This window comes from Rhinolophus ferrumequinum, chromosome 4 (genome assembly GCF_004115265.2).
Source record: "Rhinolophus ferrumequinum isolate MPI-CBG mRhiFer1 chromosome 4, mRhiFer1_v1.p, whole genome shotgun sequence".
In the NCBI taxonomy this organism is placed as follows: domain Eukaryota; kingdom Metazoa; phylum Chordata; class Mammalia; order Chiroptera; family Rhinolophidae; genus Rhinolophus; species Rhinolophus ferrumequinum.
The window spans coordinates 52,171,287-52,189,208 of NC_046287.1; the positions used below are offsets into that span (position 1 = coordinate 52,171,287).

General features: G+C 38.7%; 1 protein-coding gene and 1 pseudogene across 1 annotated transcript in view; one reads left to right on the plus strand and one right to left on the minus strand.

Annotated features, from left to right (window-relative positions):
- LOC117021170 (uncharacterized) overlaps positions 1-5,691 on the minus strand; it is a 42,443-nt pseudogene extending 36,752 nt beyond the window's left edge.
- The window catches only part of MYO16 (myosin XVI), a 550,393-nt gene that overhangs the window by 37,144 nt on the left and 495,327 nt on the right, over positions 1-17,922 (plus strand). The gene's annotated exons all lie outside the window — the stretch shown is intronic.

Genomic DNA, 17,922 nt, shown 5'->3' on the forward strand with positions numbered 1-17,922 from the left:
ATCAGAAAAATTGCTTTCCAGTGTTGCATGGTCAGTACTTGAGTTAAGAGAAATAGATTTGATCAGTGTTTGCCAAAGACTCTATTTTTCTAAGAAAATATCCTTCTAGCATCAGTAATTTACATGATGCACAAACAAATGATGCTTAATAATGATTCTCAGAAGTCCTCACCAACACACACTGCAAAGCAGAACAGGTCTACATTTCACTGGTATTGGTCAAATAGCAGTCTGCATGGACCTCTCCCCTTTCAGTTTTCAGTTCTTAGAGTGCTAGCATTTTATCCTTTGAGCACATGAGTGATGAATGATCTAAGACATATATTAAACTTCATGGTTTGTCCAGGAAACCAGGACAGGGACTGAATTGACAATCTGCCTCCCTGTGGGTCAAATAACTTATGATCTGTCAACTAGTGAATGAAATGCTGTGGTTAAGAAAGAATATTATGATGGTTATGTGCGGATGTTTCTCACACTGAAAAATGGGTTTATTAATGGCATGATTATGAAGAAAGTTCTAATCTGGGATTCTGTTACCATGTGTAATTAACTAGTCAGCCATTGAAGATCCATGAAGCTCAGATCTAGAAGTGAGTGATAATCAATTTTTGGTTTTGCTCTGTGCACAGCTAAGAAGCAGATGGTTGCAAAACTCAGAAAGCTTACTCAAAAGAGTAGATCAATATTTTATTTTGTCTTTTGTCACTGGTAATCTAGTGGGAGGAAATATACACATGTTCTTGCTTTTTGTTTGGCCCTATACTTGCATAATTTTCAAGTGGGTGCAGAGCTAGAAAACGAGTATTAGATCATGTGTGTCATTGGAAGATGATAGTTACGTGCCAAGATTATGCAACCAGTGTTTATCACTAAAATTCAAATTAATAGATCTGTAACAGGGGAAGTGCACATCAACAGAATGTTCTTAAGAAAAAGATGCAAAATTTTAGGGATAATGATGAGTTTGTTTTGTGTAATTATGTGACTAGCTTCATCCATTTTCTGATACAACTCTTGAGTTAGATTCTACATAGACTAGATTGCACTGACAGAAAAAGGTGGGAAAATATTTGATATCATATTCATACTATATGTATAGACATGCAGCTGTCAGCATAATGGTAGAAATGCCAAGGTGTCTATAATGTGACTTTTGAATACGTTATTTTTATGGATTGCACTTTGTGACAGAGCCAGTATTTTATAGAACAATTAAATAACAGTAGCTCCTGTGTAAAATGAGAATATTGGAAAATTTTTCTTTTGTCCACTTGGAGAAAGCCTTTATTTTGCTAAAGATTACACTTGCAGATGTCATTTCATGTCAAAAGAAATGAGCCTGGCATGACCAAGGAACACATTGAAAACTGTAGTATATGGTATAATTGATAGTTCCTCTCCGCAAGAAGGAAATTGTTTAGAACTTGTGTGATTTAAGGCTCTGTTCCCTTAAAGGCTAGGAAATTGGAGATCTTTTTTGCCACTCACAAAAAGAGATTTAATAATGTTTTGTTGCAGTATCACCTCTTTATTTAGAAATACACTATTCCTGTTTCTTCACCTGTTTCCATATTCATCATAACAGGAACGCTGTGAAGTGTCTATTTCTGAAGAGCCACTCATAGAAACTAAAGTGAAATGGCTTAATTGGATCAGAAGTGTAAAGTTTTCTTTTTTCCCAGGAGCAGAACAATCCTAAGAATGTAGTCTCAAAGTCAGTTAGCCAAGAAAGTATAGGTTCTGTCTTAGTCACAAAGTATAGTAAAATTTTAATTTCTCACATGTTAAAAATGGTCAAGTTTAATTGTATTACTCAAAATACACATGATAACTGGAAATTTGAAAATTAAGGAAAACTTTAGGTTAGATAAATATCAAGACACAGTGGATGTTGTTTTCATTTGATGTCCTGAGGCTTTACTTGCTAAGAAGACTGCACGATTTTCAAAGGAGAGTTGGCATTAGTGAATGCTGGTCACTCATAATTCCTCAGTATCCTTAGGTGACCCCTTACCATTGGCTATTTGCTACAGTACTACTCAAATCAAAAGTGGGAAACTGAAGTAAAAATTTACACATTTCCTACAAGTGACTTTAAAGACCTATACTATGAGTATTTATTTATTGTACATCTTTATATAGATATTTGGATAAATATTAAAATAGGTATAAGTATATACACAATATTCTGTAAGGAATACATCTTTGATGCACTATAATATTCAATAGAGAACTGATTTAACAACTGGGCTCTTTTATTCCATACTTTTATGCTTTAAAGGTTGTGGATTCAACATTTTCTTTCATCCTTCTTTTGAACATTTTTTCATGAACATAATTTCCAACATACTTCAAAATAGAGATAGCACTATAGTAAACCTTTAAATACTCTAACTTCAACAATTAATATTTATTTCTTAACAAAAAGAGTTATTGGAGTTTTTGGTTCTGTGACTTCCTTCAGTGTCTCAAATGCCATGTATTTCTTGAAATGGGTTAAATATACAAATTTATCCTTAGGATAAGTCTTCATTTTGAAGTATTATCTACAAATTCCCAGAAAATATTAAACACATAGGAATTTATATAATTGTTACTACTGATATTTGGACAAGGTGTCACATTTTCTGTAATAACAGTAAAGAGAAAATGAATTATTCCTATAATTTTTAACAATATTCTTGAGAAACAGTTTTCTATAACTGCAGTAAAGGTGTGAATCGGAAAATTATGATGACGCTCATCTGCATTTTATGCCATTATTAATTTTTAAACAAGCTATCAATTCTCACATTAAGGTTTTATTGTAATGTAACAGATGTGGTGTTTTCTTTATGAATATATTATCATCAACCTGAAGATGGATGTGTGTAGATAAAATATTGTTTGTATCCATAGATGTTTGATTTCATCCTAAAATATCGTGCTTACTTGTTTTAATACAAAGCATTTTCTTTTTTGGTAGGGGGGAATGAGGGACATTCAAAATGTGAACTTGAATAACAAACAGCAGGTCAAAATGGGGTTCTCCAGGAATGAGAATGATGGAGCTGGTGCTGGAGGCCTCAAGAGTCCCCACGTCCTCCCCTCTGAGGCCTGGAGGCAGGGAAGCAGCCCTGATAAGGGCTGGCACCAACTCCATGGAAGTCCATCTGTTTGGAGTCCTAAGATGGAAGATGCAGTAGCATGTGGAACAGGGCGGCTCCCTGGCAGGGTGGGTGGCCGAGGCCGGGCAGGCGAGCAAGTCAAGGACTGTGGAGTCAGAAAGCTTTCCCCCTGGCCTTCCATGTGACGGAGCTGCAGGTAGACGTCTGTGCCAATGCACTGCAGGGACTATAGCCAAACAGAACCAGCCAGGTACTCTGTGTAGGCCTGTGATATGAGCAGCCCCAAGCCAAAGCCTTGCATGGGTCCTGACTGGCCATGACTATGCAAGTTCAGGTGGCCGAGGAGGGGGTTGGTCTGGGGTTCCTGGGTGCTGGACTTGGCTGTAGTGAAGTGGTGGTCTGTGACCCAGTCCAGGGCTTTGTGAGCGATTCCCCTGCCTCGGTTGTAAATCCTGATGACAAAATCGATATCATCCTCGGCAATGGTGATAATCACATCTGGGACATTGCAGGGAGTGTCTAGGTGACGCTCTATGTGGCTCTCATGGCTTTCGTAAGCAGCTCGGGCAGGATGTAGTCCAGTGGCATAGGGACGAAGGGGAATCGGGCAGCCATGTGTCCCTTGATATGGACGTGGGCGGGGGCGATAGCTGTACCAGTGCAGGCATCTGGCACAGTCCACCCACTTTTCAATAAAGTCCACCCACTTTTCAATAGTCATCTTCTTGGATGATTATTGTCTCAGAGACAAGCTTATTGGCAGATGATGCCGAGAAGTCAGGCTTGTCCTCACACAGTGCCAGATGATGTGTGGCCAACATGCAGATCCCAAGCCTTGAAATCAATGTCTTGTCCAAGAAGGAGCGGATGAGGTTCTCATCCTATATGTGCTTCCAGCTCTCACGTAGGCAGGCCCTCAGCTAAGAGGCTCACCATGTCCTTGTGGTTGTCCAGCCCCTGACGCACCAGCTGGCACTATTGGGTCTCATCCACCTGGTCCTTGATCGGAAAAAAGTCTCTCAGCTTCTGGAAGGCACAGATGTATAGCTCGTGTACATGCAGTATGGTGGGGTTGCAGCCAATGATGAAAGGAAGGCCGCGGAAGCCCTTGGTGTGGTGAGCGTTCTCACTGGCAACTCTTGCTGCAAATACAGGGCACTTTTCAGAAGGTGGCTGCTGCCCTGAGAGCATAAGGCCGACTGAAGGCTTCTCCACTGCCGTGTCAATGGCCAACTGGTTGTAAAAAGAGGTGATGACCTTGGAGCGGTCCCGTACCATCTCCATGTGTTGTGTGTCCATGGCTGAGGTGGAGCTGGCCTGGAACAAGAGTGCAGGCCCCAGGAAGGCATGGAGTGGAGGCCTGCTCTGGGGGCCACTCCCCAGCGCCAACGCCAGTATCACCGTCCTGCTCTTCTGTCGGATTAGCTGGGGACTAGGGCTAAGGACCAGATAGACGGAGGAGACCACAGAACGGGGCAAGGAGGGCGTAGGTGGGCAGGGGCTCTTCTCTAACCTCAGGGGTGAGGGCCACTGGAGGATGCTGACAAGTGCAGCCCCCAGGGAGCAGCTCCCATCGCAGGGCTAGAGCCAGGGCTGGGGTCTGCGTGTCTACAAAGCATTTTCAATATAAAGTATCACAAACCTCTCCTTATGGAAGGTATCAAAGGAATATTTGTGAAGGATAAGGAAATTCATTATTGAGTGAATAAAATAAAGAATGATTTCTAAGGAAGCTTTGGAGAAAGGTAAATTTTTGAGTGTTTAAACTTTAATTACAATAATCTGTGTTTATTGTGATTGTAAAATGCACATTAGTACCCAGTAATTTCAGCACATTTTAAGGTTAGTAAACTTTTAATAAAATAAGACCTTATTTTAGGAAAATAGAATCCTAGATTCAGTTTCTTCTTTGACCAAAGTAAATGTACCAGGCAGATTAATTACTTTCAGTTAATATTCTTATCGTACACTTTGTCAAAAGGATATTATACATTCCTTAGTTTTATATTTGTACATCCACTACTATACATTGTTAGATTTTTAATGGTTTTTACGCACTTGTTTGTATTCCTATATTTAAATTAATATTCCAATTTGTGATCTAATTTATTACAAGAAGAATGTGGAGATCCGTTCTTGCCCTCAGTTGATCTTCCTTTGACGGGACAAGTCTCCAGAGGTTCCCCAATTATGTAAAACCTAAGGCATTACATGAGAATAAATGGAATTGTTGAATCATACTTTAGATAAAAGGAGCAGTGGAAGAGAAGTGGCACTTGGTTTGTGCTTTGGGGTAGGGCATGGCAGTGACCAAGACTTGGACAGGATGAGTCAGAACTGGGTTTGGGTTCCTGTTTTGTCACTTTCTGTGTGCTTAAGCAATTTTCTTAGCTTTTGTGAAATGGAGATATCTACCTTATAGCTTCCCTGAGGACCAAATGTGAACATGTGTGGAGCGTGTCTGCCACATCATGATCTTGCAGATACCGGTGGTAAAGGTTGCCATGCTACTGGGATTGTGACCCTTGGCCATGATGAAACGACAGCTTTCTAGCTGTGTTGTGCTATCATTTTTCTGCATGAGTGTAGACCCTCATAGGTTCAAGCTACCCAGGTCTGTGTGTGTTCTGTGTGTGTAAATGGGGGTACAGAGGAAAGTGAGTTCAGAGGCAGCCAAGAAGTGACCTAGACTAGTGGCATTTGGACGACAGAGAGTTCTAGAGGCAGCTATGGCTGCTTCTGGCCAGTAGCCCTTAGGGCTGCAGCCTGAGCACATGGTTTCCAGCAGGCAGCTATCCATATTTTATATTCTGGTTTCTTGTTCTAAGAAAACTGAAACTGCTGTCTTGGGGGGCTCTTCTGAAAATAGGCTTTTCTAGGGCAGTTAGTTTTAGGCTGTTGAAACTATATCGAGAAGACCTTGAAAGAGCTTTAAAGTAGAAAGAGCTTTAAAGTTTAATTACAATAATCTATGTTTATTGTGATTGTAAAATGTACAATAATACCCATTGTGTAATATGACAGTGTAATATCTCTGGAGAATAGATTTATCTCAGAGATCTCTCTCTCTCTCTCTCTCCCCCTCTCTTCCTCTCTCTCTCTCTCTCTCTCTCTCTCTCTCTCTCTCTCTCTCTCTCTCTCTCTCTCTCTCTCTCTCTCTCACACACACACACACACACACACACACACTCCCAAAAATAGCTTATTATAAAGCCTGGCTGGCATATGACCAGTGCTAAATGTTTATTTTCTTTATTTGCTTTCTGAAGTTAAACGAAGAAAATACTCTCTGAAATAGCCTTTGCCTGATAACTGAGGCCCAAAGAACTTAATTGTACATGTCATCATCTCTTTTCCACCCATTACAACACAGTGCCCCCAATGGAGTGGGGAACGTTGTTTTTCCCTTCTCACCTCATTTTTGTTCCTCGGTATAATAAAAACAATAGGGTTTTGTATTTGTAGTTTCAGAACTGATTTTTAAATGACTCAAAAGAGAGAATCACATGAGGTTGGTAAGTGGTAAATGTTATTCCTCCTCCAAAATAAAGACAGAGAACAAAAATCAGACTGGCTCAGAATCACTTAGTAAGCTCCTATCAGGGCTCTGAACAAAATCTAGGACTGCTGAATACTGAACCCATTGTCAGTTCACCTGTGTCTACAAGCAGTAGTGTCCGTAATGTTTAATTGTTGACTCTCTCTGGGGCAGAGGGGCTCTTGATAGTAGCATTTTCTAGTTTCTAAAGTATGAATATGCCCACCGTGGCTAGTTGCATGCTACTGGTGGGCTCTTTCTAAACACAGAGTTGGGAAACATGCATACCATTGTCTTTCTAGAGCCTGTGGAAAATGGCTGCTGCACACCACTTTTCCAACTTTTCACACCCAGTAAGCAAAACTGTTTGTATATCCAGTTTGTATATCCAGTCATTTACTGGATCTTTATTTCCAGGAGCAACACAATGTACTGTAGCAGTTATAAAGAAGTAGGACATACAGTGTCTGTCATTCGAATTAAAATTGGTAAATGGGATGCCTGAAGGAGGGCATCACGATATCCTTCAGCGTGGGTTGTCTCACAGTTACTATGGAAGTGAGAAAGGTCACTTAAGGCTGGATGAGCAGTCCTTTGACTTCTAGGTAGAATTTAAATAAGAGGAACTCTTCAGTGTGCAGACTGAATCATGAGGGCAGTTCCTGTCCTCCTGTTTTAATTTGGATCATTATTTTGAATTTGTCACTGTCCCTTCTAGTTCAGATGCCACTTCATTTAAATTTTCCAAGAGGCAGCATGGTTTTGAGGAGATAGTGCTGAGTCATTGAGAGGTCTAGTTACAGGGCTGATTTGTCCATCACCTTCAAATAGAAGGTATTGGGCAAGTCTCTAAATGTTTTCCGTTATGTGAGCCCAAGTTTTCTTCATATATGAAATATATGAGATAGTCCTTTGCAAAACTTATGGTCTACTTTGCAAACTTTGAGGGAAAATGATGTATTCAAATGATAAAAAGCAGTTTGCAAGTGTACCATGCTATATAATGCTGCGGCATATGACGATGGTGAGGACGATGACGACAATGATGATGATGATGATGTTGATGGCGGGGATTATGACGCTGGGGATGGCATGGTGGGACCGAAAAGGAAGCTGGTGATGCTGATGACGGGGCTCTTAATAAACACTCTCACTTCAGCTGCCCCCCTCAGCCATTCAGGTTCAAAATTAGAAATGGAATGTCTTGGGAATTCATTAATTATTGTAACTAGTTGCACTGGTATGGATTAGTAAAATAAAATGGGCAAGGAATCCAATGCATACGTTCCTCCTTGGGCACAGTTACTGAAGTCCTAGTCTCCATTTTGGGGAGGAAGCTCTGATGACACTATGAGTAATTTCATATAGAACTTGGAGATTTACCAACCTGCTGTACTGTCTTCTTCTTGGCTATCCTTGGTGTGTTAAAATAGTTTTATAAGGTCAAAAAGAAAGGAAAGGAAATTATCTGAAAAAGAGATTTTGTTCTATACAGAAAAAAATAACAGTTTTGTAGGAAAGAGAAGTTATCTAATATTTACATAGTCCTGTTCCTACCATTCCTAATACAGTTTCATGCATACCACCTGAAATATTAAATAAACAGAACCTGTGTGAGAGACTAAAGTGCGGAAGGATGGTATTTAACATCTGTAGTCAGTATATATCTATAAAGTGTCATATACGCCTTTCTTACCAAATGAGAACTTTGTCTATACTTCAATTTATGCAATAATTTGCTTTGTTTTCATTCCCTATCACAGTCTCATTTAAAAATGTAACTAGAGTTTAGAAAAACTACCTTGTTTTTCATTAGATGCTTTTAAAGGACTGAATTGTATCCCTGTTATCTCCACAAGTGTATCCCTGTTATTTCCAGGTTATATTGGAAATGTGTGAATGTGGTGTGTGTGTGTGTGTGTGTGTGTGTGTGTACACTAATGCACCATCACACAATACATTTTATCAAGAATGATTCATTTTGTTTAGGAAAATATGGTAAAGCGAGTAATCAATCAGAATAACTGTAACGACATGACAATACATCCCATTGCCAAGTACACCCTATAATAGAAATCAGCATTGTAAATGGTCGTTTTTGTTGACTAGGAATGCCCCAGAATATCTGTCTTTTTCCTTATAAAGATTAAATGTTAAGGTATGATGATTACTTATTGGTTCCAATTTATTTGCTGTCAACTGGTTTTTGTTTGGTCAGATTTTACACTCACCTCACGTAGATTTCCAGTCTTGCTGGTGTAATCAGAGCTCTTTTGAGCAACTAATATTGCCTAAGTTACACTGTTATAAATTCTATGTTTTTCTGGGATCATATCAACCAGGCGTTCTATAGCTATTAACAAGAAAGTAAACACTACATATTCTAATTGTAAATTTTAGCTCATCTACTTACCTCAAAAACATTTAGCATACAAAAAACCATTTCTCTTGGCATAAAAGATCTCAGCTTGAAAAGTTTCTTTATTTCTATTTTGATCTATAACTCATGATGAATTATATTTTATATAGTATGATGTTTAATATGATAGTATTTTATGTAATGTATAGTATATAAGTAAGCCTATAGTTTTATGCTTTTTAAAATGCTATTTTAATGACATACAGGATGTGAAATATTGAAGCTCTCAGAACCTGGCATGCATTCCCATTAGTTTAAATTTACTCTTGTCTCTCAGGAGCATGTTACAAATTTTCTCATAGGTTTTAGAAATTTATTGTTGATATATAATTATCATATATGTCAAAGGTGTGAATGAGTGTATGTGTGTATGTGTCTGTGTGTGTGTGTATACATACATACATATACATATCTACCAGTCATACCTTTGAGAAATACTTTGTTTCTATATCATGAAGCATAGTACATTTCTTTGTTTATTTTCTGTTTCTCTTCATAAAAAATATTATCCTGAGGAGAGAATTTTTTCATTTGGTTCATGGTTGGCTCTCCAGGGCTATTCATAGTATGTGGCACATAATGAATGCTGAAAATATACTTGTTGAATAGATAAAAGTAAATATAGGTATGCTTCTTCCATTTTCTTAACAATTTCCCTCCCAAACACATCTCTTCTTTTAGATGAGGACTTAGATATTTTTCATAATTTGTCTTATTTTAAGTGAAGTTTACTGTAATTAACATTGAGTGAATAAATTCTAGAGCACAAATTGCAAACTGGCAGCTTATGGCAAATTTAGCAGACATCTTTGTTCTTCCCTGAACAAGGTTTAATAAACTTCTATTTCAGTTCAATGATACCCACATGAGCTCTGTGATTTTTTTTATGAGTTTCAGGTGTACAACACAATGTAATAGACATTTACACCTCTCACCAAGTGATAACCCCCTCCACCAATCTACTACCCCTCTGACATCGTATATAGCTGTGACAATTCCATTGACTATTCCCTATGCTGTACGCCACATCCCATGATATATATATGTGTGTATATATGTGTGTGTGTGTGTGTGTGTGTGTGTATATATATATATATATATGCATACATACTAGGTTGGTGCAAAGGTAATTGTGATTTTTGCAATTTTTAACCTTTTATACTGCAATTACTTTTGCACCAACATGTATATATATGTGTTATATGTGTGTGTGTGTATATATATATATTTGATTGTAGTTGACATTCAGTATTATTCAGCTTCAGCTTCAGGTGTACACGGCAGTGGTCAGGCATAGTCCATGAAGTGGTCTCCCTAATAAGACAAGTACCCATCTGACCCCCTACAAATCTTTACAACATTATTGGTTATATTCCCCAAACTGTCTTTCATATCCCCATGGCAATATTGTACTTCCTAATCCCTTTACCTCCTCCCCCTTCCCCAACCCCCTCCCATCTAGCAACAATCAGTTTTTGCTCTGTATCTCTGAGTCTATTTCTGTTTTGTTTGCTCATTTATTCTGTTCTTTAGATTCTACGTATAAGTGAGATGATATGGTATTTGTCTTTCTCCATCTGACTTATTTCACTTAGTATAATGTTCCTAACGTCCACCCATGTCATTTCAGAAGATTTCATTCTTCTTTATAGTCAAGTAATACTCCATTGTATAAATGTACCACAGTTTATTAATCTAGTCGTCTACCAATGGGAATTTTGGTTGTTTCCATGTCTTGGCTATCTGACTTCCTTAGACAAACTGGAAGAGCAGGTGGGCCCCAGCCTCTGCTGCCCCATGTGCATGACCACCAGCCAACTGGTCCCTGCTGAAAGCCCAGCGTTCTCTAGCTCACACAGTCACAGTCTCTGTTCTCCTTTGACCCTTCAGCTGGGTCCTTTTATTAATCATTCATCTCTCTGACCTTTGCAGGCATTTGCATTTTCTGTCTGAATCCGATGAGTTCGCTATTTGCACAAGACAAAGAAAAACTGGCACATATTGAGAGTCTGCTAGGGGTCAGACAGTTCTCTTAATATTATCTCATTTAATTCTCACAATAACCCAATAGGGCAGACCTCCTTTTCTCTATGTTTCAGATAAGACAACAAAACAAAACACAGCACAATACAACAAAACCCAGATCCATTTCCGGGGCATATTTCCATAATACCTCTTTACACACGGTAGTAGCCAGTTTAATAAATTAACTGAGGACAGTGATTTCATTACTTACCAAAGTAAGTGGGTTTTTCAGCCTCTGAAAATCTTATAAATTAATTCTTGAATATTATTTACTTTTAAACATTTATTTATTGAGCTTCTTTTTAATTCTCAGTTCCCAATGTATGTGTAATTCTCTGCACTATAGGCACTCAATAAAGAGTTGTTAAGGCTTACTCACCGATCAGAGAGGCAGACATGTGAAGCATTTTGGTTCTGAAAAGGCACTAAATTATGACAAATATGTGGATCACATTATTGGTTATGTTGTCCATTATCTGAACCTTTTAAACAAGAATTGTCTGGACATAGAGAAAATGCAGCAACAGCCTAGGTGGGAAGCATGGAGAGACTAAGCCAATATAAATTTAACCTCAGATAAATGAGTGTGGAAAGTTTCTCATGATGCTAGTCTTACCTTTTATCCAGGGAAAGGACTTGGAGTGCCAATGGATTGTACATTGTACGAATGAAACTATGGGAGTGACAGCTGAGGGTCCAATGAGGCCCATGCGGTTAGCTCTTCGGAACAGAAGGCAGTGAATCAGGGAAGTTTTATGAAAAACTTTTAAGTCAATGATCAGTGTCTTTAATTCAGCTCTGTCCACACAGTATTGGACTTCAGACTGACTTAATTTATGCAGCATTCCACAAGTTATTCACACTCCATTCATCACTCCTCCCTCAAGTCAATATTTCCTCTTGTATACTATTGCTTGGTGCTAGCAACTTGAAGCAAAACATGCTAACATGTGTTTGTTCACATTATTGCCATTCTTAGCTTCGATGTCAAATCTTTATCTTGTTCCTAAACACAGCAGCAGCTCCCCAATTAGTTTTCCTGACTCTAGTTTCAAATTCATCTGCCACTTAGCTGTCATAGTTATGTTCTTTAAAGACAAATCATCCTCCTGCTTAAAGCCTTCAACAACTCTCCATTTCTTAAAAATTAAGTCTCAACTTCTTTCCTCTGCAAAGAGGAGAGACAATATTTAGCTACTGCCCAGGCTTCTCTCTGGCTTTTCTCCTCCTCACACTTCATCAAAGATGGACATTTTCTAGTTTCTCTACACAAACTGCTCAGTCCTGAGCTCATCTCTTATCCCTATTCCATATGCAATTGATTATTGTTCATCCATTGAGAATCAGTTACCCCATTATCCAGAAAGATCCAGAATTATGTGCTTCACTTTCAGAATTATGTGCTTCATTTTCAGAATTATGTGCTTCACTTTCATAATTCTAGCGGGGAAATAATACATACATATGAAGTCTGACAATTAAGTTCGTGAACTTGTTGCAACACTGTTGCTAATCTTTTTGATATCAGAGTGATTATTAATTATGAATTTGTACCAACTGGACAGACAGTTAATCAAGTTTACTATTTGGAAGTGCTGAAAAGTCTGCGTGAAAAAGTTAGGCGACCTGAACTTTTCACCGACAATTCATGCCTTTTGTGTCACGACAATGCACCAGCTCACACGGCACTGTCTATGAGGGAGTTTTTAGCCAGAAAACAAATAACTGTATTGGAACACCCTCCCTACTCACCTGATCTGGCCCCCAATGACTTCTTTCTTTACCTGAAGATAAAAGAAATATTGAAAGGAGGACATTTTGATGACATTCAGGACATCAAGGGTAAAATGATGACAGCTCTGATGGCCATTCTAGAAAGAGTTCCAAAATTGCTTTAAAGGGTAGAATAGGTGCTGGCGTTGGTGCATAGCTTCCCAAGGGGAGTACTTCAAAGGTGACCACAGTGATATTCAGCAATGAGGTATGTAGCACTTTTTCTAGGATGAGTTTATGAACTTAATTGTCCAACCTCGATATTCTTCAGGTATGTATCTGACAGCAACACCTTCCAACTGGACTGCAGTATTCTTGAGAACAGGAAATTGAGGAGTATCTTACTGATTTCTATATTCCCGTATGTGTCAAGTAGAATAATTCCTCAGGGATGTTCATGTCCTAATCCCCAGAACCTGTGAATATATATTACCTTACATGGCAAAAGGGATTTTGCAGATATGATTACATTAAGAATCTTAAGATGGAAGATTATTTTGGTTTTTTGGTGGCCCCAAAGTAATCTAAAGGTCCTTATAAGAAGAAGGCATGGGTGTCAGAGTGAGAGAGAGATTATAAGATACTACATTGCCAGCTTTGAAGATGGAACAAGGTGCCAGAAATCAAGAAATGCAAGCAGCCTCTAGAAGTCGAGAAAGACAAGGGAACAGATTTTCCTCTAGATCCTCTAACACAATACTGCTGACACTTGGGTTTTTCCCCAGTAAAACCCATTTTGGACTTCTGAACTCCAGAAATAAAAAATAACTAATTTGTGTTGTTTTATATTAAGTTTGTAATAATTTATTATAGTAACAGTGGGAAAGCAATATAAAATATATAGGGGAAAGAGTTAGTAAATATTTGATGTGTAAGTAAATGAATGATAGAATGGAGCATATTCGATTTTAAATCAAATGCATGAGGGGAAGTCAGTCCTTAGTGGATAGAAAGAAAATTATATTGATGGGGTGGTGGGAGGGGAAAGAAGACTGAGGCTGGTAGATATCTGAGACTGAAAACAGCCACTGAAATAATGGAAATAATATACAAAATGTCATTAAAACTACAACCCAACTCCCACTACACTGGAAGACATTAGAAAGTGATTAAAGTTTTAAAAATATGTTAGGATGTGGAGTAACAGGAATTCTTATTCATTGCTGGTGGTAAAGTAATATGGTGCAACTACTTTGGAAGACACTTTGGTGGTTTGTTATAAAACTAAACATACTCTTACCATACAAGCCAGTAATCGTGTTCCTTGCTCTTTACCTAGAGGAGTTAAAAACTTCTATCTACACAAAAACCTGCTCATGGATGTGTATAGTAGCTTAACCGAGATGTCCTCCAGCAGGTGAATGGATAAATAAAAAGTGGTACACCCAGACAGTGGACTATTATCCAGCTCTAAGGAGAAATGAGCTGTTAACTCATGAAAAGATATGGACGAATCTTAAATGCATATTTCTAAGTGAAATAAGCCAATTTGCAAAGGCCACATAACTTACTGTATGATTCCAACTATGTGACATTCTGGAAAAGGCAAAATTATAGTAAAAAGATCAGGGGTTGCTAAGAGTTGGAGCTAAGAAGGGATGAATAGGCAGGTCATAGAGGGTTTTTAGGGCAGTGAAAATATCCTAAGATACTATAATGGAGAATACATGTCATTACACATTTGTCCAAACCCATAGAATGTGCAACACCAAGAGTGAACCCTAATGTGAACTATGGACTTTGGGTGATTATGATATGTCAATTCAAATTCATCAATTATTGAAAAGTTACCACGTTTGTGGGTGAAGTTAATAATGGCGGAAGCTGTGCATTGTGGGGGCAGGGATATATAGGAAATTTGTATCCTCCCCTCAATTTTACTATGGATATCAAACTGCTTTAAAAAATGATAAAGTCTTAACATTGGAAAAAATCTTAACAAATTTGACTTACAATAGAAGCTAATTTTGATAGTGCAAAGCCGAAGGAATAATCGTATGCCCAAGTTTCCTGCAGTGAACTTTGCTGCAGACTCTCTGGCCCGTCCCTGAGCAAGGTACTCCGGATTTCTGTCTCTGATGGTCCCCTGTGCAGTTGGAACTGAATCCAGCTCTACTTCATGTCCATGATGCGGATGGAGCCAGCTGTCTGGCAGACCACCTCACTGTCTTTGTGCACCCACGACCTCCATTGCTGATGGGCAAGGAGTAGGACATATGAGCAATGAGGAGAGACAGCAGGCTTGGGGGCCAGTTCAGCCACTGGCGACACCATTCCTCTCCATCTGCTGTTGACAGAGCTGCGAGGGGTGCTGCTTCCAGTGGTGTCAATCCTTTGGCAGCTGTGCACATGGTCTTTGGAAGCACAAAAGGTTTTCCAGTTTCCTGGTAGTCAAGCCCCACTGGACCCTTGAGCTTTTAACTCAAATTCACTTGTGGGTATTACACAGAGCATGTATGCTCAAGCAATGTCAGAACATTATCCTCCAAGTGATGACACTTTATTTAGACTTAATACCTTGGACCTGAAAATGATGTCTTTTGTTCTTTCGAGAAAATATAAAAATAGTTTTCTTCTCACCTGTTAGAGTACAAACAAAATTTAAAATAGAAAGCAAGCTGGTGATGTTAAATCTGCCATTTGTATTGACTTTAAACTAAGGCAGATAATATTGAATCATTTATAGTACTTAGAGATTATTTAAGCTACAATGTCTGTGGATCTGTAATAGAAATAAACTAAATTGAAAGAGGAAAGTAATGGTTATCATTTGTCTTCATTTTATTACACTTACCCGAGCTATTCCTCTTTTCTAAATTTGGTTTTTCAATTAAGAAATATTTATTGAGTCCCTGCTAATGCCTTGAAAATAAATTACTGTATTTGGGAGAAAAGCATCCCATGATTTTTCTCTTTTCTTCTTTGTCAGAAATGTTAACTTGATCTTTGAGAATGCATCTTAAAGAGAAGTACTATAATCACATACACAATTCAAAATGTGCCTAATATTTTATGCATTTGATAAATACCAGTGTCAGAGAGTCCATGCTTTGTGGCCCTCGGCATTGTACCTGTGCCTTTTTATGGAAACTTCTTCCTTGGCTTTGTAACCAAAATAACATTGTCACCTGTGATCGAGCAGCTACTTACTGCATGCTTACCTTCACATGTTAATTTTCTCTATACTTTTCTTAAGTATTGGGGTTGTAAAGAATCCATCTGTTCTCTCTTCATCTGTTTTCAACTACACATTCCCCTTGAGTAATTTCATCTGTTCTTTTGGCTTCATCTTATAACTGTACCTGGTAACTTCCTTATCTACATCTTTAGCCCACATCTTTCTTGTAAGTTTCAGACACATATACCTAACAGTCTAGTGGGTGTCTTCCTTTGGGTAGCTGCCTAGGACTGAGATTTGAACTCCTGCTTTATTCCACATCTGAAAGCCTGCCCTGCCTGGCTATAGCTCTGATGCCTCATTCTTCATTCTCTCATCACCTAGTCTTGCCTACTTGCCATCTCTTAAACACGTTTTCTCGTCATCAGTCCTACAGTTAAGCCTCTCATTTAGTCTTGTTTTTCTACTGGAATTGTGCGGTACCATCTTAACTGTCCTTCCAACCTCTACTCTGCTCCTCCTTCAATTCATTCCCTATAATTATCGTAGAATTATTTCATACATCCTCTTATTTTTGCTCTGTAAAATCTCTCCATGATTCTGCATTGCCTAGAGGGTAAATTCTTCACCCTTAAGCTTAGTAGGAAACACCTTCTATGACTAGATCCCTGTCCCTTTTTCTAAACTCTCTCATCACTCTACAACTGACATCTAATTTTGTAAGTACACTAAATGTCCTGTGTTTTCCTCCTGGTTCCTATTGTTTGGGGAATAATCCTGTTGCAAGGGTAGCTTCCAAATGCACTACCAGGTAGGGTATCCCAGAGCTTGCAGAACAGAAAAGCTCACACATCAAATTAAAATGTCTAAATCATTCTGTTCACTAGCTTAATTTATAACACAACAAGAGCACGGGGAAAGAGAGGAGTGAGTTCATGTGTACAGGGTAGTGTGCAGGCGGGCAGAGGACCGTCCTGCTTAAGCCCTGTGACACTGATGATGAGGACAATGATGATAAATGATAACCATGACAAAGACGACAACAACGACAAAGGTAAGAGGACCTGAACTGAGGTTTGAGCCAACGGCCCATAAATAGAAGATGTCCTGGGCCAATGTCACATGCTTCCTGTATCAAAAAGTAGGTTCACCTGGTTGCAGCTGCCACTTGATCATTAGCCTGGTGAACAGACATGGGCTTTCTCTGCTTTCTTTGAGTTGGACACATGGGAGCCAGCATGGAAGTATACTGGATGTCACCAGTGGGTAGTTAAACTTGGTTGACATAGTTGTCAGCCCTGAAGTGACAAGATAACAGTTTAGTTCTGCCATTATTACTAGCTACAGATGTGACAGTTAAGTTCATGAACTTGTTGCAATGCTGTTGCTAACCTTTTTTGATATCAGAGGGATTATTCATCATGAATTTGTACCAACTGGAGAAACAGTTAACCAAGTTTACTATTTGGAAGTGCTGAAAAGGCTTCATGAAAAAGTTAGACAATCTGAACTTTTCACCAATAATTCATGGCTCTTGCATCACGACAATGTACCAGTTTACAAGGCACTGTCTGTGAGGGAGTTTTTAACCAGTAAACAAATAACTATTGGAACACCTTCCCTACTCACCTGATCTGGCCTCCAATGACTTCTTTCTTTACCCAAAGATAAAGGAAATATTGAAAGGAAGACATTTTAATGACATTCAGGACATCAAGGTAATATGACGAAGCTCTGATGGCCATTCCAGAAAAAGAGTTCCAAAATTGCTTTGAAGGGTGGACTAGGTGCTGGCATCGGTGCATAGCTTCCCAAGGGGAGTACTTCAAAAGTGACTGTAGTGATATTCATCAATAAGGTATGTAACACTTTTTCTAGGATGAGTTCACGAAATTAATTGTCTGACCTTGTATACACTTGTTTAGTAAACAAAATACGC